A 24,570-nucleotide genomic window follows, 5' to 3' on the forward strand; every position below is an offset into this window, starting at 1 on the left:
GAGACATGCCCTGTTCTCATTACTGGCATCAGAGAGGAGGTACAGGAGCCTGAAGATTCACACTTAAGTTTCTTCAGATGCATAACGTGTAAAAGAGAGGTGAGAGTGGATATCGGATCGCTGGGAAATGATGCTGGAGAGGTAGTAATGGGGAACAAGGGAATGGCAGATGAACTGAATAAGTATTTTGCATTACTGTTCACTATGGAAGACACTAGCAGTAAGGTGGGAGTTCCAGGTGTCATGAATCGGGAAGTGTGTGAAGTTAACATTTCTAGAGAAATTGAAAGGTCTGAAGGTAGATAATCACCCCAGGGTTCTGCAAAAGGTAGCTAAAGAGATTGTGGAGACATTAGTGATGATTTTTCAAGAATCACTAGATTCTAGAATGGATCTGGAAGACTGGAAAGTTGCAAATGTAACCCCACTCTTCAAAAAGGGAGAAAGGCAGAAGAAAGGAAACAATAGGCCAGTTAATATGACCTCAGTGGTTGGGAAGATGTTGGAGTCGATTATTAACAATGAGATTTCAGGGTACTTGAAGGCACATGATAAAATAGGCCGTAGTCAGCATGGTTTCCTCAAGGCAAAATCTTGCCTGACAAATCTGTGGAATTCTTTGAAAGAATAATAATTATGATAGAGAAAGGAAAATTAGTTGATGTTGTGTACTTGGATCTTCAGAAGGCCTTTGACAAAGTGCTGCACATGAAGCTGTTTAACCAGCTATGAGCCCATGGTATTACAGGAAAGATTCTAGCATGGATAAATCAATGACTGATTGGCAGGTGGCAAAGAGCGGGAATAAATAGAACATTTTCTGTTACTCTCTTACTAGCTCTTCTTTCAGTTAGTCCTGGCGAAGGGTCTCGGCCCGAAACGTCGACTGTACTTCTTCCTAGAGATGCTGCCTGGCCTGCTGTGTTCACCAGCAAATTTGATGTGTGTGGCGGGAACATTTTCTATTTGGCTTCCGGTGATTAGCGGACTTCCACGGGGGGTCAGTGTTGGGGCCGATTCTTTTTATGATATTTGTCAACAATTTGAATGATGGAATTGATGGCTCTATTGCAAAGTTTGCAGATGATATGAAGATAGGTGTAGGGGCAGGTAGTTTTGAGGAAGTAGAAAGCCTACAGAAGAACTTAGGCAGATTAGGAAAATGTGTAAGGAAGTGGCAGATGGAATACAGTGTCGGGAAGTGTAGGGTCATGCACTTTGGTAGAAGAAATGAAAGGGTAAACTATTTTCTAAATGGAGAGAAAATACAAAATACTGAGGTGCAAATGGACTTGGGAGTCTTTGTGCAGGATTCCCTAAAGGTTAATTTACAGGTTGAGTCTGTGGTGAGGAAGGCAAATGTGATGTTAACATTCATTTCAAAAGGACTAGAATGCAAGGATGCAATGTTGAGACTTTATAAAGTACTGACGAGGCCTCACTTGGAGTACTGTGAGCAGTTTTGGGCCCCTTATCTTAGAAAGGATATGCTGAAACTGGAGAGTGTTCAAAGGAGGTTCACAAAAATGATTCCAGGATTGAATGGCTTGTGATATGAAGAGCATTTGATGGCTCCGAACCTGTATTCACTAGAATTCAGAAGAATGAGGGTTGACCTATACCCGTTGAATGGTGAAAGGCTTCGATAAAGTGGATATGGAGAGGATGTTTCCTATGTTGGGAGAGTCTAAGATCAGAGGACACAGCCTCAGAATAGAGGGGCGTTATTTTAGAACGGAGATGTGGAGAAATTTCTTTAGCCAGAGAGTAGTGAATCTGAGGAATTCTTTGCCACAGGCAGCTGCGAAGGCACAGTCTTTATGTATATTTAGGGCAGAGATTGATAGACATTTGATTGGGATACAGGGAGAAGGCAGGAGATTAGGACTGAGAGGAAAATTGGCTCAGCCATGATGAAATGGTGGAGCAGACTCGATGGGCCAAATGGCCTAATTCTGCTCCTATATCTTATGGCTTTGTGGTCTTAACACTTCAGAAACTTCTGTTGTGCCGTCAGATTTCTGAGCAATTCCTCTTTTATATATATTTATGTTTATTGTAAGTTATACTTCTTTATGTCTTGCACTGTGCTGCTGCCACTAAACAACAAATTACACAACATACTGAATGCCAATGATAGTAATTCTGATTCATGTCACTGTATTAAAAATCTCATTGTTGGTCACGCTGATCTCTGGCCCTGGTGTGTCCTCTGCTTTTGATGACTTGGGTATTCCTGCTGCAGAGAGCACAATCACCACGTAACCCTTTATCCCTTTGTATTCAAAAGCCTGATGGTTCAGGGGTAGTAACTGTTCTTGAACCTGGTGGTGCGAGTCCTGCGGATCTTTTACCTTCTACCTGATGGTAGCAGTGAAAAGAGAGCATGACCTGGGTGATGGGGATCTTTGGTGACGGATTAACCTTTCAAGTATCTCTTCTGCTGTTTGTGTTATTTCTCAACATCCCAATCCATGTGTGGTTTTTCCTCATCTCTATGGTAGCATTACCAAGAGTGTTTTAGGTGTGTTGACCAGGTATCGATATATGACTGGGGTGGCCCAAGTTCAGTCCAGACCTCCTGTGCTGTCTGTGTGGAGCTTGCATGTTCTTTCTGTGACTGCATGGATTTCACTCTGGGTCTTCTGATTGCCTCCTACATCCCAAAGGCATGCAGTTTGATGTGTTAATTGGCCCCAAGTGTCTGGGTGTATGGTTCTGTCTGGGGGTCTGAAGGGATTGTGGGGAAATTAATGAAGGAATAGAATTGCCCTGTGAGTCGGCATTAGTTTGATGGGCCAAGTGCTTTCCTTCTGTCTAGTTTGGAATAACACTGCAGCTATCACTTTGTTTCACTGGTCGTTATGTATTTTCGAAAAGGAGATCATATTTTTGATTATTTTTAAAGAAGAATGCCATAGGTTCACAATTTTATGGTGACACTTAATTAACATTGGACCAAAATGTGAGGTTTAGTGCATCAAAAATTGGTTAAATTCAGGTTCTAGTTAATAAAATTAATACATTGAGTCAAGGACCAGTTATCCAATTTTATTTATTTTTTATTTTTATTTCTTGAGTACAGTGCAGAATAGGCACTTTCCAGCCATTTGAGCCATGCTGCCCAGCAACCCAACACTAATCATAGGACAATTTACAATGACTAACTAACCTACTTACCAGTATGTCTTTGGACTGTGGGAGGAAACTGGAGTACCCGGAGGAATCCCATGTGGTTACGGGGAGAACAGGCACTCTCCTGACACAACAGCGGCGGGAATTGAACCAGGGTCAATGGTACTGTAAGGTGTTATGCTAACCACTACGCTTCCATGCTGCTATAAATTTACTTCAATAATGTGATTGAGCTATAAAAATACAGCCAGGACTTCTTTATTTCCTTCTTCAAAATGGTGGAGTGGGAGGGTAAGATTCCCTTGAAGCAGAACAGAAGACCTTGATTTGTCAAACATTGGACATCCTCAGTATTGCACTGTTGACAGTGACATTTGCATATTTGTGTGTCTGGAACATATCCTACTGATTCAAAAGGAACTTATTATCCTCTATCCATGGTTAGCACTGTATTTTAATCTAGTTTAACTCCAGGTATTTTAAAACAGTGAGCTCAGGTATCACAATGCTCCACATCATTATTAGTTCATTGTGGCAGCTACTACAACTTTTCCAGGTAGTGGACAGAGTTGGTACATCAGGTTTCCATGGCAAAGTGACACAGTTAAAGTCATTCACATAACAAACACGTTGGCAGTCTAGCCATAAGCAATGTTACAAAAGATGACATGCTTCACAAGAATCAATAGCTACATATTATCGTAAGTAGGATCACTTCTATAGAATCTTGTGTCAATTTAACACCCTCATAAGTAAAAATTTTTAAGAGACTTTTATTTTACACTTACAGCTCTTTGCTATAAAAAAAACACAGGGCAGATATACGCACTTCATAAAATCAATACATGGCTGTTTTCATTGTGTAAGTATTCCCATTCAAAAGCAGTTCCATTACTGCTCTAGATGCTATTATAACTCAGGCTACAGCTCATAAATGGCAATGGTGGTCTTACAAAGTGTAGGGGTGGGCATGCATGGAATAGCTAGGAAATCTAAAGAAATGGGACATTGATTCCTAGACCTTGGCTCTCAAAAGAAGATAGTAATGATTGAGTTTAGTAGCTTGAGAGCTTCAAAGGGCTGAGGAGGTAGAAGTACTTGTAGGCCATACATCCTCTCGAACCTACTCCACCATTCAAGTAAGTCTTGGTTAATCGATGGCCTCATGCCCATTTCCTATAACCAATCAAAAATCATTTCCTGATTTCTCAGTGGAAATGCTATCTCAGCCTTAACTGCACTTAATGACTCAACTTCCACAGTTCAATCGGGAAGAGAGATCTAAAGATTCACAATCCTCGAAGAGAAGAAAGTCTTCCTTGTCTCAGTCTTGATTGTTTCCTTCATCCTGAGACTATGCCACCAATTTCAAATTTTCTATAAATAAAACATCCTAATAGAATTTCCCCCATAATGTCCTCTCGGAGTTTCAAAATGATGATCTCCCATTCTTTTAAGCTCCAGAGAGCATTGACCTAGCTAACTCCTTAGTCTTTCCTCATGAACAACCCCTTCATCCAGGAATCAATGTTTTGGATCTGTTTTACACTGCCTCCAAGGAAATAGTAGCTTTCCTCAAATGATTAAAACAAAACAAACATGCTGATTCATTGAATTGCCCAGCTGACTTTTGATTTTAAATTCAGACTTTTATTAACACTAACACAAGCAAGTCTGCAGATATTGGAAATCCAAAGCAACACACATGAAATGCTGGAGTAACTCAGCAGGTCAGGCAGCATCTATAGGAATGAATAAACAATTGAAATTTCCAGCCAAGACCCTTCTTCAGGACTGAAATCAAAGGGGGAAGGTGCCAGAATTAAAAGGTAGGGTGGGGGGAGGGAAGGGAAGGAGGCTGGCTGGAAGGTGATAGATGAATCCAAGTGTAAAGGGCTGGAGAAGAAGGAATCTGGTAGGACAGGAGACAGGACCACAGGAGAAAGTGAAGGAGGAGGGGTCCTGGGGGGAATTAATAGGCAGGTGAGGAGAGGTAAAAAATCAGAGTGAGTAATAGAAGAAGAGGGTAGATGACAGAAAAAAAACTTTTTACTGGAAGGAGAAATCAATGTTCATGTCATCAGGTTGGAGGCTACCCAGACGGAATATAAGGTGTTGCTCCTCCATCCTGAGTGTGGCCTCAACTTGACGCAAGAGGAGGCCATGGATGCCATGGACCAACATGTCAGAACAGGAATGGGAAATGGAGTTAATATGTTTGGCCTCCAGGATGTTCTGCTTTTGACAGATGGAACGGAGGTGCTCAACAAAGCTGTGGCCCAATTTATTTTTATATATCAGTAGGAGGTTGAGATCCAAGAAATCTTAAGCCAGCACGTGTGAGAGAGAGAGAGAGACAGACAGACAGACAGACAGAGAGAGACCACTTGGTAATTGAACTCTATTCAACTATTCTATTCTATTATTAATTCTATTCTGTGGAGTGTATATGACCCAGTCCATCACAGATAAAGCCCTGCCCAACATTGAGAATATGTATTCTGAGCGCTGTTGCAGGAAAGCAGCCTTGATCATCAGGGACCTCCACCACACAGGCCATGCTCTCTTCTCAATGCTGCCATCAGGAATAAGGTACAGGAGCTTCAGGAATCACAACACCTGGTTCAGGAGCAGTTAACGCACAGGCTTTTGACCCCGAGGGGATAATTTCATTCAGCTTCACTTACCCCATCACTGAACTGTTCCCATACCTATGAAGTCATGTTCTCGATATTTATTGTTTATTTATTTATTATTATTGTTATTTCTATGTATTGCACAGTTTGCTGTCTTTTAAACATTGGTTATGGTGGGTATGGTCTTTCATTGATTCTACTATGCTTCTTGGACTTACTGAGTATGCCAGCAAGAAAACAAATCTCAGCATTGTATATGGTGATATATCTGTGCTTTGATAATAAATTTACTTTGAACTTTGAATCAAAAGATCTTGAACTTTTTGATTCATGTCGTATGTTGCCAACTTGACGGTAATTTTTCGATAATTATTTATTTGCCTGAACGCAGAGCTATTGTTTAGAGTCCAAGGATACAGTTGGGATCTTTCAAAATTTTAAATCAACGAAAAGTTGCTCAAACTTTTGAGCGGCTGATGACTGTTATTAATGAAATTAGTAAATGGTCGTAAGTAAATATTAGGTCGTTTTCTATTGTTTGAAATTGAATGGACTAGACTATATTTGCTGTAAGTCATCTGTCAATTCCATTAATAGAACTATGGCAGACAATAACTAAATCTTCATATATACACTCAGTGGCCATTTCGGAAGATACCCGTGTCCTTATTAAAGAGGCAACTGAGTGTATCTTCTGCTGCTGTAGTGCATCCACCTCAGGGTTCTACATGTTGTGCATTCAGAGATTCTCTTCTGCACACCATCGTTGTCATGCATATTTATTTGAGTTCCTGTGCCTTCCTGTCAATTTGAACCAGTCTAGTCATTCTCCTCTGACCTTTCTCATTAACAAGGCATTTTTGCCCACAGACTTGCTGCTCGCTTTTGTTTTTGTTTTTCACACCATTCTCTGTGAATTCTAGAGACCTTTGAGTGTGAAAATCCCAGGAGATCAGCAGTTTCTGACATACTCAAACCACCCCATCTGGCACCAACAAACTTTCCACAGTCAAAGTCACTTAGATCACATTTCTTCCCCATTCTCGTGTTTGGTCTGAACAACGACTGAACCCCTTGACCATGTCTGCATGCTTTTATGCATTGAGTTGCTGCCACAATTGGCTGATTAAGTATTTGCATTAACTAACAGGTGTACAAGAGTTCCTAATAAAGTGGCCATCAAGTGTACTTGTGATGCACGCAGAAAGAACCACTTTCCACAAAAGCAGTCTGACTGTCTGCCAGTTTTTAGATGGAGTTATCTTTGACCATATATAAACAAGATTCAGCAGAAACTTGAACCATAAAATCAATTTGGTAAACTAAAGCAGTACGTGTCCAGATTGTAAATTGTGCTCAGAGCTGTAACTTTTCCCACAAACTGAAGGCAGTGGGAAAATTTCAGATGTTAGTATTTTGGGAGTTAGTCAGTCATCTGCATTTTGGCTCGTGGTGACATCACATCACAACGCAATATTAGGTTATGCTGATCTGATGGCAACACCCAGCACCTCCTCAACAACACATTTTTTGAACCCTCGACTGCAACTAACTTATCACCTGGCTTGATTGACATCCAGCACTGGATGAACAGAAATTTCCTCAATTAAGTTTAGAAAGATGAAATCCATTGCCATAAATTCTGTTCCCTATCCTCTGACTGCATCCCTCTGGAATTCGCTTGTGTCTGAATCAAACTGTTCAGAATCCTAGGTCATTGTTGACCCCCTATCTATTCAATCACAAAAGCTGGCTCCTGTCCTGGTTAACAACACTGGGCTCAGCCTATCTGTTAATGAAAATTTCATCTCTGCCTTTGTAGCCATCAGATCAGATGAGACTATTACAGACATTCCAGGCAGACCACCCTATTTTAAAAATGGAGGGAGCAAGAGGGAAAAAATGCTAGTAATGAAGCCTAAAAACTGCTGGTAAAATACTGTAGGTCAGGCGTCATCTGTGGGAAAGAGGAACAATTAACATTTCAAGCCCAATCCTTTGTCAGCACAGAGAAAGACAGAAACAAGTTAACCAATGTAACATAGAATCTAGGGGACAGGTAGAGGTTGAACAAAATGAATATGTCACATACAGTGCAACCAGATCACCTAATGTTGCAGTTAAGAATCAAAGGTTCAAAGGTTAATTTTATTGTCAAATTTTGCATTTATAATACAACTCTGATATTCATCTTCTCCAGATAGCCATGAAATGCAGAAAAACCATGGGAGTCATTGAGAGGAAAGACATCAAACCCCCTCCCGACATGAAAAGGAAAAAGAAACAAAGCTCGCAAGCCACAAACCCCTCACCTCCTCCCTCACACAAAAAAACTAACAGATCGCCCACCCGGAAAATGACAGCCAGAACATCAAAAACCCCAATCACCCAACCCCCAACCTTGCAAAATAGAACAGTGACAACAACATCAAACCACCAGCACCCTCCCCACGAAAAGGAACTGCACCAACAGCACCAAGCCCCCAACACCAACCCCTCCACACATAAAAACCAACAGATCACCCACAGAGAAAAACCGACAAGAACATCAGACAACCAAATCCCAACCCCTCCTTCGCGTAAAAAAACAACACATCATCCATCCAGAACCCCAACCAACCAACACACAGTAAAAATCAGATTAAATTTCTCTATCCATGCAACTTGCAGTTAATGATAAGACTGTGGGGCATGAAAAACTGCATACCAACCTATACAAAACTATACTTCAGGCTTCATGTATGCTGGCCTTCATCATTCATGAATTTGAGTATAGAAGTTGGGATGTTATGTTGTTAACAGAGACAAAAGAATGATGGCAGATGCTGGAAATTTGGAGCAGCACACAAATGTTGGAGGAATTCTGCAGGTCAGGTAGCATCAGGAGAAATGGGTAGATGATATTTCAAGTCAAGACCCTATCTGACGACTGGAAATAAAGGGGCAGATGCCAGTATAAAAGGGTGGGTGAAGGGGTAGAGCAGCAGCTGATGGGTGGCAGTTGTATCCAGGTGAGAAGGGGAAGATCAGAAGGAGGGAGGGGGGAAGAGTGGGAATGATGTAAGGAACAGGAGATTGGGGTTGAGAGGGAAAGAGATCAGCCATGATGAAATGGCAGAGCAGACTCATTGGGCTGAATGGCCTGACTCTACTCCTATGATTTATGGTCTTCTGATAAACATAGTTTCTCCATCTCTATCTGAATATTATGCCAAGAGTTTTGTCACCATTACCTTCCATATTTCAGATTTAGATTTTGATTATGCATTCACTAGCATTGTCACTAATGGCTTTAAAAAACTAATTATTGGGAATTGTATCAATGCAACCAACATTATATGTAAAATTAATTCCATGCCAGCTACAGGGTTGTCCTGCTCACCTTGTTTTCTAAAACCTTTAATTTTGTGGCATTAATAAATGTGGTTTTAAAAAACATTGGCAGCATGTTTCTTTCTGCTGCCAAGTACTGACATGTGCTAATGTCTTCCATGTGTTCTAACTGAGGTTTAATTTTGTAGGAAAGAAGCAAGATGGAAAATAAAGCTAGAGAGTCACTGAGTCAGAGACAACATGAATGGACCCTTCTGCCCATCGTGCTTATGCAGGCTATAAAGCACCATCTACACTAATCCCATTTAATGTGTTGCTTTCTATGCCTTGGTGATTTTATTTTATTTGGAGAAACAATGTGGAACAGGCCCTTCGGGCCCAATGAGCCGCATCGCCCAGCAACCCACCTATTTAACCCTACCCTAATCAGAGGACAATTTACAATGACCAATTAACCTACTAAACAGTACATCTTTAGACTGTGGGAGGAAAACGGAGCACTCAGAGGAAACCCACGCGGTCACCAGAAGAACAGACAAACTTCTTGCAGACGGCGTTGGAATTGAACTCTGAACTCCAACAGCACAAGCTGTAATAACTTCGCGCTCACTGTTACACTATAGTGTCTAGATACTTCTTAAATATTGTTCAAGTCTCTGCTTCTGTTTTCCCCACAGTGAACGTCTTCAAGGGAGAAAACTAAATTTGATTGTGCAGTAATCAGAAATTCTCATTGGCACTGAATTAAACTGATCCTACAGTTAGCAAATTTACACCAAAATTTTCAGTGGAATTCAAGGTCAGAAATAAGCTATCCTCCCCCTAACCTGGGTTGAAATTCTGTTATAAAAAGAATGGCTAATCTTTAACTTCTGCACCACTTTCCTGCATCAATCTCTTGATCCTCGACTCCAATAACGTCAACAGTGGAGGCAACAAAAATTCTTCAAATATAAAAGTATGAAGATATACCAACTGGAGATGCTGGAAAAAATCTGCAAATGTTGGAAATCCAAAAGAAAAAGAGAAAACCAACTCCTTACAGACAGTGTTAGGAAGTGAACCCCAATCTTTCAAACACTGGCGCTGTGGAGTGATACACTCATCACTGCGCTACTGTGCAGTAGCATCATGGGCACCTAGCGTTATATAAACAGCATTCACAAGAAAAGCATAAACACAATTTTTACAAGAAAGAACACAATTAGATCAAGCAAAGCTAAATCTATTTTAGTGCTAAGTGGCCATAGTGTTGCTAAACTGTTGTGATTAGGCTTGTGCAGGTTGGTTCAAGAACCAAATGGTTGAAGGGAAGTACCTGGTGGTGCGGGTCCTCAATCTTCTGTACCTGTTGCCCGATGGAATCTATCACTAGGTACCTGTCTCCAGTTGCAACTCAAAGACACAATGAGTAGTGGTTGGGTTCCAGAAAGGACACAGGTGAGTGGGGTTGAGAAGAAGAATAAATCAGCCATGATCAAGTGGTGGAGAAGACTTGGTGGAACAAGTGGCCTAAATCTGCTCCAAAGTCTTATGGTCTGAAATGCTGAAAACATTCAGCATGTGGGGGAAGAGAAATGGGGTTAATCTTTCAGTACAGAGATGCTTTATCCTAGGAAGAAGGGCCTCCACCCTGAAATATTGACGCTGTTTCCCTTCCCACATTTTTGCTCAACATTTGTAGAATTTTCTGTTTGAGTGTATTGGAGTTAAGAGGCAACAGGGGCAAGGATTTTGGTTTCAGCTGTGGCGGGCTTTCAGGGATGTGGAATGTGCCTTGTCATGATATCCCAGTCAGTCTGTGTGTGTGTGTGTGTGTGTGTATAAAATGGCTGACACATGTGTTGCCATCTTGTTTGGCTTCATTCTTACCATCATGATCAGACTGTTAGAAATCGCCATCAACGAACATTACTGTACTGCATATTTGGTCATATTTTGAATCCATTGTGGGAGCCAGCTGTGTACAAATCAGTTGTCGTCTTGCTCCACATTACATCATTGACTTCACTGCCTTTAAAGTATAGTGGGATATCCTATAATCGTGCTTTTCTTTCTTACAAACTAACCGTAATTTTGAACAATGTGGCAGCCATGCACTTAAGTATGTTTTACTGACTAGAGGGTAATTTTAAGTCTGAACGGCATCATTTGATTGGTTTGATTTGCAAACAATCAATTCTTCCTTCTCAAACAAGAGAAAATCTGCAGATGCTGGCAGTACAAGCAACACACTCAAAATGCTGGAGGAACAAAGCAGGCCAGGTAACGTCTATGGAAAAAGAGTACAGACGTCTCTTTGGGCCAAAACCCTTCAGCAGGACTGAAGAAAGAAAGACAAGGAGTAGAGTGGGGGACAGAGGAGGGGGAAACACAGGGTGACAGGTGAAACTGGAAGTGGGAGAGGTGAAGCAAAGAGCTGGAAAGTTGATTGGTGAAAGAGACACAGGGCTGGAGAAGGGGTCTCCAATAGGAGAGAACAGAAGGCCATGGTAAAGTGGGGAAGGGGTACCAGAGGGAAGTGATGGGCAGGCGAAGAGAAATGCTAGATAAGGTGAGAGAGGGAAAAGGGGATGGGGAATGGTGAATGAGGGTAGGGATTCATTACCGGAAGTCCAAGAAATAGATGTTCGTACATCAGGTTGGAGGCTACCCAGACAGAATATAAGGTGTTGTTCCTCCAACCTGAGCATAGCCTCATCATGACAATGGAGGAAGCCATGGATCGACATGTCGGAATGCGAAGTGGAATTAAAATGGGTGGCCACTGGGAAATCTCGCTTTTTCTGGTGGATGAAATGTAGGTGCTCGGTGAAGCGGTCTCCTAATCTACATCGGGTCTCACCGATATACAGGAAGCCACACCAGGAGCACTGGACACAGTATATGCCCCTAACAGGCTCAAAGGTGAAGTGTCACCTCACCTGGAAGGGCTGTTTGGGACCCTGAGTTGTAGTGAGGGAGGAGGTGTAGGGGCAGTTGTAGCACTTGTTCCGCTTGTAAGGGTAAGTGCCAGAAGGGAGATCAGTGGGGAGGGACGAGTGGACAAGGGAGTCGCTTAGGGAGCGATTCCTGTAGAAGGTAAAGTGGGAGGTCGGGGGGAGGGGAATATGTGCTCGGTGGTGGGATCTGTTGGAGACGGTGGGACGACTTCTTCAGTGCAGATGGTGTGACATTCCAAATCCAGTACCTGTAATTATTTACAAAGCTAGGAACATGAACCAGGAGTCAGGTACAGACTGAGCCAATCAATGAGACATTGCTTTTATAATTACGTTTGTCCAGCATCTATCAAGAGCAAAACAAAGCTCATTCCTCACATTTGCACACTATTGTGGTGTGTCTGTAAATTCTGAGCACAATTTCCCATATGTAAGGTATTAATATGTCCACTTCCTGATTTTGAAAGTGAAATTCAGCATTTCCGTCATCGTATAGAAGTAGTTATATACAACTATATTATAGTAGATGTGCAATACTACTTGGAGAGGTAAAATGATGCTTGTCTTCAGTTAGAAATGCCTGAGAAGTGAGAGTGGTGTTTTTCTATTTGCCCTTGTTCTGCACATCTGCACAAATCCTAGCAGAGCTTATTACAGTGGATCGGTTAGATAGGGGGGCTTAGCGTCCCCATTTTGCAGACAATAGGAACAGCACCATTTGTTTTGAGCCTGGAGACCGGGTTTAATCGGCGGCAAGAGTTAATGCCTTGCAGCTGTTGGACTGTTGGGCGCGGCTTCCTGTTGACCATCTGGGCCGAGTTTGGGTTTCACTCACTGAATGCTGCATAGTACAGAGTGGATATCGGCAGCGATCATACAAAGTAGCCAGTTCACCTTGGAGGGGAGCCAGCCAACCTTTAGACGGTGCACTGGACAAGCAACTCAAATTACATGATGGATGAAACTTGATACAGGAACCTCTCTGGTGGGATTAATTCACTCAGAGATTGACCACAGTGAACCTCTGTTTCTATTAGTAATACCTCTCCAGCTTGGACGGAACAAAAGATTCTGACCACTGGGAGGGTGGGGGAATTTTTCATTCTGTAATAATGCTTGTACATTTTTACTGTGATATAGAACCAGGGGAGGGAAAGCACTGAGGAAGTCTTGCATTTATATATTGCCTTCCTCAACCTCAAGATAGTTCATAATGCCACACGGTCATTCTGAAATGCAGTGATAACTGTGGTGCTTCAAAAAGGAATATTTCAAAAAGGTAGCATCCACCTCTAAGGCCCCCCCTCACCCAGGACGTGCTCTGATTTTATTACTACCATCAGTGAGGAGGTACAGGAACCTGAAGACACACAATCAACCCTTTCGGAACAGCATCTACCCCTCCACCATCAGGTTCGTTATCAGACAATGAATGAAGCAATGAATACTACCTCAATCTTTTTGCCCTCTCTTTTTGCACTACATGTTTAATTTTTACATATTGTATGTTCCTTTTGCAATTTCAGAATCAGGTTTAATATCACTGGCATACAGTTTGTTCTGAAATTTGTTGTCTTTGTAGCAGCAGTACAATGCAGTGCGTAATAATAGAGAAACAAAACCCAGTGATTTGCAGAATATATACGTAAATTAAGTAAGTAGTGCCAAAAAATAGTGAGGTAGTGTTCATGCGTTCAATGTCCATTCAGAGGATCAGATGCAGAAGGGAAGAAAATGATCGTGAATCGTTGGATGTGTGCCTTCAGGCTTCTGTACCTCCTTCCTGAATGGTAGCATTGAGAACAGGGCATGCCCTGGGTGATGGGAGTCCTTAATGATGGATGCCACCTTATTGAGGCATTGCTCCTTTAAGATTTGAATTTATTGTATTTTTTATGTATTACACTGTAATGCTGCCATAAGACAACAAATTTCACAACGTTTGTCAGTGATATTTAACCCGATTTAGATTCTCTGGGACACATGGCAACAAATATGCATGCAACCAGCTCCCATAAATAGTCACTGATTGTGGTGTAATTTTGGCAGCATCAATGGACCGTGATTCAATGGTGAGAATGCTACTCAGATGTTTTCACTGGACTCTTTGTCAAATACAACACAAGAAACATTAAGGCAATGTGTCTTTTACCTGAGCCTCAGGGGGCATTTAATATATTTTTTGGGCAACACACACAAAATACTGGAAGAACCCAGAAAGTCAGGAAGCATTGATGGAGGGAAAGATGTATCAACATTTTGGACTAAGATATGCTTATTATCTCCTTTCTCACTTCATAATTGTGTTTTAATACACACCTCCTCCAGCAAGTTTCCACTCACATTTTCAAATCTCTCCATTTCTCATGTTTTCTATAACATTTTCTTGCATTGCTTCATTCTGGGCTATTGTGATCAGTTTCTGGCCCCTTATCTGAGAAGGATGTGCTGGCATTTGGAGAAGTTCCAGAGGAGGCTCATGAGAATTATCTCAGGAATGGAAGGGTTAACATATGGGGAACATCAGAATGCTCTATGCTTGCATTCCTTGGAGCTTAGAAGAATGAGGATGGATGTCATTGAAACCTATTGAATATGAAAGGCCAAGATAGAGTGGACGTGGAGAGGATGTTTCATATAGTTGGGGAACAAGGAGCAGAGGTCACAACCTTAGAATAGAAGGATGTCCTTTTAGAACAGAGGTGAGGAGAAAATTTCTTTAGCCAGTGGTTAGTGAATCGATGGAATTCATTGATGGCTGGGGAGGACAAGTTGTTGAGTAAAATTTAAAGCAGGCTAAGGTATTAAATCAGATTTGATAAATTCTTGATTAGTAAAGGTTATGGAGAGAAGGCAGAAGAATGGGGTTGAGAGGGATAATAAATCAGCCAGGATTGAATGGCGAAGCAGTCTTTATGGGCCAAATGGTCCCATTTTGCTCCTATGCCTTATGGACTTATTAATTTATCAGATGCAAGTGATTGGGGAAAAGGCTCATGTTGCGTCTGCAACAAACGTAATCTTTGAAAAGTGGCAGAGTGAAGGCTTGATTCTCTCCAGATTTTCATTGTGTTGCAGAAACTTGCTTCAATGATTTTTATTCAGTAATACAGCATGATATGACCTTGGACTGAGTTCAGTTCTGCTGAAGCTCTGCCGAAGCCTATAAAGGCAGGTTACAAGCTTGGAGTGCAACTTCCATTTAAAGTTCAATCAAGTTAATTGGTGTACTTTTCATTTCTTCCTAATCGGAGTGAATAATTGGGAAATGCTGACTATATATTTCCCGATTCTGTTACCTCCGTTCCCACCTCCAATTTTTAACAGTTGTCTTGGTGTATGATCCATTTGTTGCATTTGTCCATTTTATTTTGTCTGTGCTAAACCAGGATGTCAGTTTAAATTCCATGCCCCGAGAAAGAGAGAAGCAAAATGTCTTTGTCCACTATTGAGACAAAACGCTAACTTCCCCAGGAAGCTCCAGAGCGGTTCAACAAGCAATGTGCAGGGAATGGACGGGGCTTTGAGGATAGAGCAGCAGAAGCTAAATCTTTGAAAATCTGAGTGTCTGTTCGTGAAATTTATTCATCTTTCTATCGAATTGGTTTGGATCAAAGCTCAAGAGTACTTCAAGATGAGCAAAGGCAGTCTGAGTCAGAATCAGAGTCAGGTTTTTTATCACTGGAATGTCTTAAAATCTGTTGTTTTGTGGCAGCAGTGCAGAGCAATTCATCTTAAAAGAACTATAAGTCACAATTAAAACATTTTTAAATGGATAAGTAGTACAAAAAAAGAGGAAAATAGTGAGGTAGTATTCATGGGTTCATGGACCTGTCAGAAATCTGATGGTGGAGGGGGCGAGGCAGAAGCTTTTCCTAAAATGTTGTGTGTGTGCCTTCAGGCTCCTTATCTCCTCCCTAATGGTAGTAATTGAGAAATCGCCTTTTAAAGATGCCTTCAATGGTGCAAAGGCTAGCACGATGGAGCTTTTTGCGATCCTGCACAATGCAAATGATGAATGCTGTCTACAGTATATCTGTAGAAATTTGCTGGAGCCTTTGGTGACATACCAAATTTCATCAAATTCCTAATGAAGTATAGCAGTTGGAATGCTTTCTTCATAATTGACCTATATGTAGAGCCCAAGATTGATCTTCAGAGATGTTGACACCCAGGAACTTGAAACTGCTCACCTTTGAAGAGAGTCATGGAGGAAAGATCACAAGTGTGAAAGAGTGAAAATAAATTGAAATCTGAACCTTCTCATTCTACAAGCGATAAAGTTATCCAAAATGGCTTGTGTTGCATTGTAGGGCTGTTGAACATCAAGAATCCAGACAGTACAACTACATATTGCATGTGGCACTAATGGCTTAGGTTTGAGTAGAGAGGCTGAGGCGGATCAGCTTGGAAGAAAGAGGTTTACAAGGAAACTTGACTGAGGTGCACAAGATGATTTGTCTAAATAGGGTAAAGAAAAGGAAGTTGATGCCACGAGCAGATGATTCAAGAACCAGATGCCACAGGTTTAAGGTTCTGGACAAAGGGTGGAAGACATGGAAGGAAAATCCCCATTGATGTTACCTAACTTGCTGTTCCTCCAGTATTTTGTGTGAATATTCCATCTGGGTAGCCTCCAAGTTGATGGTATGAACATCAATTTCTGTAACCTGGTAATTAGTCCTTTTTTCACACTCCCCCCCACTCCATTGTCTCTCTTTCTCTATTCCCCATATTGGTTATCCTCTCACCCTTTCTCTTCCCACCCCTCATCCTTATAGCCTTCCCATCAGCTTCCTCTGGTCTCCTATCTCATTCCTTTTAATCTATAGTTCACTCTACTCTTCTGTTCGATTCCTTCTTTTTCAGACCTTAGCTTCCCCCCACCTATTACCTCTCAGCTTCTTACTTCAAACCCCCTCCTCCACCCAGCTGCCTTCCCCCTCACCTGAACTCAACTATCACCTGCCAGCTTAGACCATAAGATATAGGAGCAGAATTGGGCCATTTGGCCCATCAATTCTCCACATATCCCTTCATGCCCTGTCTAACTATCAATCTCTCAACCTCTGCCTTAATATACCCAATGACATGGCCTCCATAGCGGCCTCTGGCAATGAATTCCGTGAATTCACCACTCTCTAGCTAAAGAAATTCCACCTTATCTCTGTTCTAAAAGGAGGCTTCATCCTCTGGTCTTAGATTATCCCACCATAGGAAACATCCTCTCCACATCCAATCTATTGAGGCCTTTCAACATTTGTTTCAATGAGGTCACCCTTCATTCATCTGAATTCCAGTGAGTACAGGCCCATAGTAGTCAAGTGCTCCTCAGATTACAAGCCTTTTAATCCAAGAATCATTTTTGTGTATCTAGATAGATAGATAGATAGATATACTTTATTAATCCCGAGGGAAATTTGGTTTCGTTACAGCCGCACCAACCAAGAACAGAGCGTAAGTATAGCAATACAAAAACCACAAACAATCAAACAATAAAATGCAAACTATGCCAGATGGAAAATAAGTCCAGGACCAGTCTATTGGCTCAGGGTGTCTGACCCTCCACGGGAGGAGCTGCACGTTCGATGGCCACAGGCAGGAACGACCTCCCATGCCACCAAGTGTTGTATCACGGTGGAATGTGGCCGACGTCCAACAGTAAAAAGTTCAATATCCAGTCTGCAAACACGTTCCTCGATCGCAATATGCCCCGGATTGCACCATCCATTGTTAACCAGATCAGTAAGCAGCCAACTTCTTTATGCTTACCGCTCTCAGTGCACTTCCAGTCAGCCAGAACGGTATTACCCACCGAACTCCTCTTTTCCAAAAGTCTCTGGTGTCCGCCGCTCTGTTCGCTAAACCGGCCGGTATTTGCTGGTCCGTGGAATACACAGTGCAACCTTGCTTCTGTCCCGCGTGTCGGGATGTAACCATTTCCAGCGCTAAAGAAAACCCAAATAAAACTCTCTCTACCAGCATGTTAGAGAGGGTGCAGCTTCAATGGGTTACCGTGTGAAAAAAAATATAAAAAATAACGTAAATTAAAAAGTAAGAAGAAGAAAGTAAGAATAGATCGGAACGGCTGTACCAGGCTGCATGCACGACCGGCGCATGCGCACAACAGATGTCCTTTGAACCTTCTCCAATGTTAACATATCCTTTCTTAGATGAGGGACCAAAAACTGCTCACAATATTCCAATTGAGGCCTCACCAGTGCTTTTTAAAGCCTCAACATTACATTGTTGATTTTATACTCTAGTCCTCCTAAAATGAATGCTAACTTCTCATTTGCCTTCCTCACCATCAACTCAACCAACAAATTAACCTTTGGAGAATCCTGCACAAGGACTTCCAAGTCCCATTGCAATTCAGATTTTTGAATTTTCTCACCATTTAGAAAATAGTCTACATTTTTATTTCTTCTACCAAAGTGCATGACCATATACTTCCCAACACTTATCTTCGTCTCTTCTGAAAACTTGGCCACAAAGCCATCAGTTCCATCATTCAATTCATTGACATATGACATAAAAAGAAACAATTTGAGTTCCTTGAAGTTCTATAATTATACATCCTGCGGAGTGCTGTAATACGCCTAGATGCATCTAAACAGCCAGAAATAGAAGAAGAAGAAGAAGAAACGATCCTAACATGGACCCCTATGGAACACTGCTAGTCACTGGTAGGCAAACAGAAAAGGTTTCCTTTATTCCCACTCTTTCCTCCTGCCAATCAGCCAATGCATTATCCATGCTAGTATCTATCGTGTAATACCAATGGGCACCCCTCATGTACAGCACCTTGTCAAAGCCCTTCTGAAGATCCAAGCACAGAACATCAAAAAATTCTCCTTTGTCTATCCTGCTTGTTACAGTATTTGTTCAAAGAATTCCAACTGATTTGTCAGGCAAGATTTTCTCTCAAGGAAACCACACTGACTGTGGTCTATTTTATCAGGTGCTTCCAACTACCCCAAAACATCATCCTTAACAATTGACTCCAACGTCTTCCCAATCACTGAGGTCAGACTAACAGGCCTAAAATTTCCTTTCTTCTACCTTTCTCCCTTCTTGAAGAGTCGAGTGACGCATGCAATTTTCCACTGGAACCATGCCAGAATCCATTAAATCTTTGAAAGTACATTACTAATGCCTCCATTATCATTTCAGCCACTTTTTTTTAGAGCCTTGGGGTGTAAATCATCAGGTCCAGGTGACCTTTCAGTTTCCCAAAAACTTTCTCCCTAGTAATGCCAACTTCACACTCTTCTGCCCCATGAGACTCTTGAACTTTTGGCATACTACCAGTGTCTTCCATCATGAAGGCTGATGCAAAGTTCTTATTCATTTCTTCCACCATTTCCTTGTCCACCATTACTACTTCTCCAGTATAATTTTCCACTGGTCTGATACCCACTCCAACCTCTCTTTGATACTTTATATATCTGAAGGAACTATTGATATCCTCTTTAATATTTTTTTTAAGTCTGTCATGAGCCTTGTGGCCCATCAAGCCGGTTCTTATGCAAGTTTCCGTGGCGTGAAGTGACTGAGAGTGTGAGACTACAGCCACCCCTCCCCCCACGGATAAGACAGCAGTCTATCGCGAGGTTAACCCTCAGCATTTTTGCCGGTACCCATTCTCAGCGGGGTAGACTGGAGCATTGTGTGGTTAAGTGCCTTGCTCAAGGACACACACACGCTGCCTCAGCCGAGGCTCAAACCCATGACCTTCAGATTGCTAGTCCAACGCCCTAACCACTTGGCTCCTCGCCATACTCTTTAATATTATTGACTTTAATTTATGACTTTCTTTAGTTGCCTTCTGTTGGTTTTTAAAAGCTTCCCACTTCTCAAACTTTCCGCTAATTTTTGCTGTATTATCTGCCCTCGTTTTGGCTTTTATGAAAGCTTTGATTTCTCTTGTCAGCTTCTACACCCTTCCCCCCCACCCCCCCACTACCTTACTATTTTGATTTCTGCCTCCTTCTTTTCCAGTACTGTGGAAGGATCTTGGTCCAAAACATCAACTGTTAATTCCCCTCTATAGATGCTGCCTGATTTGCTGAGTTCCTCCAGCATTTTTGTGTGTATTGGAAGGGAAGTCTTTTTTTTTGTATAGGCATTGATTATGATCAGGAAAGGTGGTGGAAACTGAATCAATCTGGGATCTCAAAAAGAAATTGGACATGCACTAGATTGAAAATAATTTGTAGGAGAAAAAGGACTGACAGGATTGCTCTACTAAGACCTTGCACAGACTCAATGGGCTGTGTAATAACAGATTTTATAACTGAATATTCAGTACATGTTGTCAAGAGCTGTCTAGGACAACGAGGCAATAAAGAAATGCATTGAAAAATGCTTTTACATTTTTGCTGGAACTTTGGAGAACCGACCCACACCTATCCATTTCTAAACACTTAAAAATCATAACAATATCCAGGTACTGGAATATGAACATCCTGTGATAAGAGAACGTGATTTTCTTGAGTGAAACTAGGTGACCACTGTGTGGGTGCCAATGTCCAGAGATTGAAAACTGAAGAATTTCTCCAGGGTTTAGTTATCAAAAGTAATAGTTGAAGGTGAAAGATTAGCTTTACTCGTCACATGTATAATCGAAACGTGCAGTGAAAAGCGTTGGTTGCATCCAATAAAATCAGTGAGAATTATGCGAGGCAGCCCTCAAGTGTCAGCAGACTGCTGGTGCCAACATAGCATGTCCTCAACATATTAACCCAAACGTCTTTGAAATCTGGGAGGAAACCAGAGCACCTGAAGAAATCCAATGCAGTCGTGGGGAGGGCATACAAGCTCCTTAGAGACATGGGCAGGAAGTGAACTCCCGATCTTATAGCTGGTGCAGTAATGGCACACTAACCTCTGTGCTAAGCAGTTGGATTCCATTGTAAGGGGGTACTGTGTGTTCTTTTGTTAATTGACAACTGTAGATGGATCAGACAGGAAAGAGGATATGAAATAGAGGATCAACCATTGGGACAGAAGAAACAGGCCAGTTAGCAGCTCAGATCACCTTGGCCTTTCAATAAGATCATAACTCATTCATTCTTGGCATCAAAACCAATTTCCCACTCTCTCACCATACTCTTCATCCTACTTGTAATTTAAAGAAATGGCAGTTTCCTCTACATTCACTGAACCTGACTGCACGTAGGATTGAACCCACGTTACAGGAGCTGCAAGACAGCAAAATTACCTACGGTGCCCAGGTGAGGCCCCACCTTTCTTTAAAGTCCGAAAATCCTTCCTTGATGAACACTTGATGATCCACCTTTAAGTTTATGAAAATAGCCACAGACAAGCGTGTCCTCACAACCTGAAGCTCTAGATGGACCATGTGATTATCTGCTGACATCAGGAAGAAGATTCAGCAGCCTCAAGACTCACACCACCAGATTCAGAAACCATTGTTACCCCTCAACCATCAGGTTCTTGAAGCAGAGGGCATAACATCACTCAACTTTACCCTTCCCATCACTGACCTGTTCCCTCAGTCTGTGGAGTCACTTTCAAGGTCTCTTAATCTCATGTTCTTTTATTGCTAATTTATTATGAATTTTATTTTTTTGTCAACTCATTTTCAATTGCTAGGAACTTTCGGACTATTCTAGTGGGGTTTAGTATTGTGGCTTTTTGAAGATTTACATAGATATTACTGTGTAGCCCTAATTGTTTTAAGTTATTGTGTAATCTTTCAAGATGACACCAGTTGTAGATATTACTGTCAAGACAATGTACATTTTGTTCATGTTCCAAAGACTTTCAATTTCCTCTTTTAAATCTGCATATTTCTGGTGTTTTTAACTTACCTATTTTTGTGTGTTTGGAATGGCTAAATCTATTACATAAGTTGTTCTTGCTTGTTTATCTTGTATTATTATATCCAGACAGTTATTATGGATCGTCCTATCTGTAAATAACTGATTGGTCATAATATATTGTGTGGTATTCTAATTCTAAAACAGGACCAGGATTGTACTTATAATAAGGTGTGATTTTATTTATGAGTTTCTGTATAAAAGCAAGCTTTTGACGAATGATGTTTGCCACTTGATTGTTAGTAATCAGATTGTGTTAAACTTCTAGAGGATCCTGTAACATGGTGGACTGTTTCTGGTTTTTCTCATCATTTTCTACATTTATCATATTGAATTTGTTGGATTATTATTATTATTTATTCATTTTGTGTTTGTATAGTTTGTTGTCTTTTGCACAGTGCTTGTTTGTTGAGAGTGATCTTTCGTTGATTCTATTGTGTTTCTTGTATTTACTGTGAATACCCATAAGAAACTGAATCTCATGGTTTTATCTGGTGAAATATACAATATGTACCTAGATGATAAATTAACTTTGAAGTTTAAATTTTGCATTTGCTTCTTTTAACTCCCAGCATGCTGATGATGTCATGAGTCTGAAGTAGTATACTTCAGGAGTTAAGCATATTAGCATTGCGATTAGATTTGTTTTGTCACACCTATGTGGATGGGCTGAATTTACATGCAGCATTTTTGCTTGTCCCAATATACAATATAATCATTGGAAAACTATACACAAAGAATGACAAGCAACCAACGTGCAAAGGAAGAGAAACTGTGCAAATAAAAAAAGATAAATAATTAAACAAATAATGCTGAGAAATTGAGTTGTCGGGTCCTTGAAAGTGAGTCCATAGGTTGTGGAATCCATTCAGAGTTTTGTTTTCTAGTAACTCAAAAAATTTAATACCTTTACAAAGAAAAGAGCAGAAATTGGTTTGTATTTCAAACCAAACATTTTTTTTACAAGCAGGTGGAAATCATAGACTTTTGAGGAGAAGACTTGCTGGAGCTGATAGTCAGAACATGCATATTAAAGGTCAGGCAGGGAACATATCCAATTTGGTCTATGCACTTAAATTAATTTAGAGCATGATAAGCCTGGAACTGCAGAATTAAAACCTTTTGTGCACCACTGAAGCCTTCTGCTTTTTCCCACAAACGATAGATGTAAACCAATCTATTGACCAGAACTCTGGTTTCAAACTGGTCTACTTCAGATAATGCATCAAGTATGTGTGTCTGTGTGTGTGCGCTAAAGCCTGCTCCAGATCAATCAGTGTAAAAATGCTAATAGCCCATGAGGCTTCAGATTAAATCTTGTAATAAGCTGCTGTTTCAGCCGCTTATTTTAAACAAAATACTCCTGCGTTTCATTCAAAGGTTGAGATGAAAAGAACCAAAGAATCTTAAGGACTTTTCAGCGGGACTATGTCAGACACTTACCGTAGCATTCAGCAATGATGTAGTAGGGAAAGGCAAAAGCTGCCCTTGTTGCAGCCACATTCTCCTCCCGGTCCCAGAACAGAGAATGTAAGGGGGAAGGGGGATGTCCAAATTTAATCAGGGTCATTGAATCTTCAAATTATTGGTGTTAAGTAGTCACTAGAAACTATTGTTCACAGTTCAAAGTTCCAAGTAAATTTATTATTAAAGTACATACATATCACCATGTACTACATTGAGATTAATTTTCTTGCAGGTGTTCACAGTAGAACAAAGAAATACAATGGAATTAATGAAAAACATTAGGACTGAAGAGCAACCAATGGGCAAAAGAAGACAAAATGTGCAAGTACAAAAAAAAGATAGTAATTATTAATAAACAAATAGCTAAATAAATAGATAGATAAATATATACATAATAAATAATTAAATAAATACTGCCAAGAACATGAGCTATAATGTCTTTAAAAGTGAGTCCATAGGTTGTAGAATCAGTTCAGTTTGAGGTGGCTGAAGTTATTGGACTTTAGTTAACTGAGTATCATTTTTCTGAAACTTAGATGTTACCATCATTACAGCTCAGAAACAAGACCTATAAATGTATGCTTTATTTGACCATCCTTGGCTCATCTCAAGCTCTCAACAAACATTTATAGCGTTACAACCCGAAATAAACCATTTATGCAACGTAGTCTGCACTTTGAAAATCATTCTTTTAAAATGTTTTAAATCAGCTTTAAACTTGTTACTGGGCAGGCTTAAGGAAATTTACATTGTAATGACTGTCATTTGTGCTGCCTTAGGGGTAGGTAACAACCCAAAGAATTTCACAGGAGCACTTACAAACAAAGCTTGACACCAACCCAATTAAGAAGGGTTTAGCACAGGTAATCAACAGCTTGGGGAGAGGTAGGTTTTAATGAGTGTCTCAAAGGAGAGTGAGAGGAAGAGAGATGGGGGGGGAGTTTCCGGAGTTCAATGCCTAGAGAACAAAAGCCGCAGCTGATGTGATAAAAAAATTGTTGTCATCTAAGAGGCCGTTAAATCCGGGACCTTGGAGATTGTCAATCTGAATTAGTTGGCAGAGAAGAAAAAGGTGAGACCATGTAGGGGCAAGAAACAAAGAATACTTGAATAGTTTTATAATCAAAGCACATTCCTGATCAAGATATAACTCTAGTGCGTCTATTTCTAAAACACAGGTGCTCTTAATTCTACATTAATTTGACATTA

At 40.9% G+C, this 24,570-nt stretch overlaps 1 protein-coding gene across 10 annotated transcripts in view; it reads left to right on the plus strand.

The window, feature by feature from the left end:
• The window catches only part of LOC140197572 (teneurin-3-like), a 2,811,066-nt gene that overhangs the window by 2,152,514 nt on the left and 633,982 nt on the right, over positions 1 to 24,570 (plus strand). Inside the window, exon 1 of one of the 10 annotated variants that reach the window (XM_072257701.1) lies at positions 23,666 to 23,686. The exons of the other annotated variants lie outside the window; for them this stretch is intronic. The gene's annotated coding sequence lies outside the window, so the exon portion shown is untranslated. Of the gene's footprint in view, positions 1 to 23,665; positions 23,687 to 24,570 lie in introns of those variants that run through there. 10 annotated transcript variants of the gene reach the window in all.

Source organism: Mobula birostris, chromosome 5, assembly GCF_030028105.1.
Source record: "Mobula birostris isolate sMobBir1 chromosome 5, sMobBir1.hap1, whole genome shotgun sequence".
Classification (NCBI taxonomy): Eukaryota; Metazoa; Chordata; class Chondrichthyes; order Myliobatiformes; family Myliobatidae; genus Mobula; species Mobula birostris.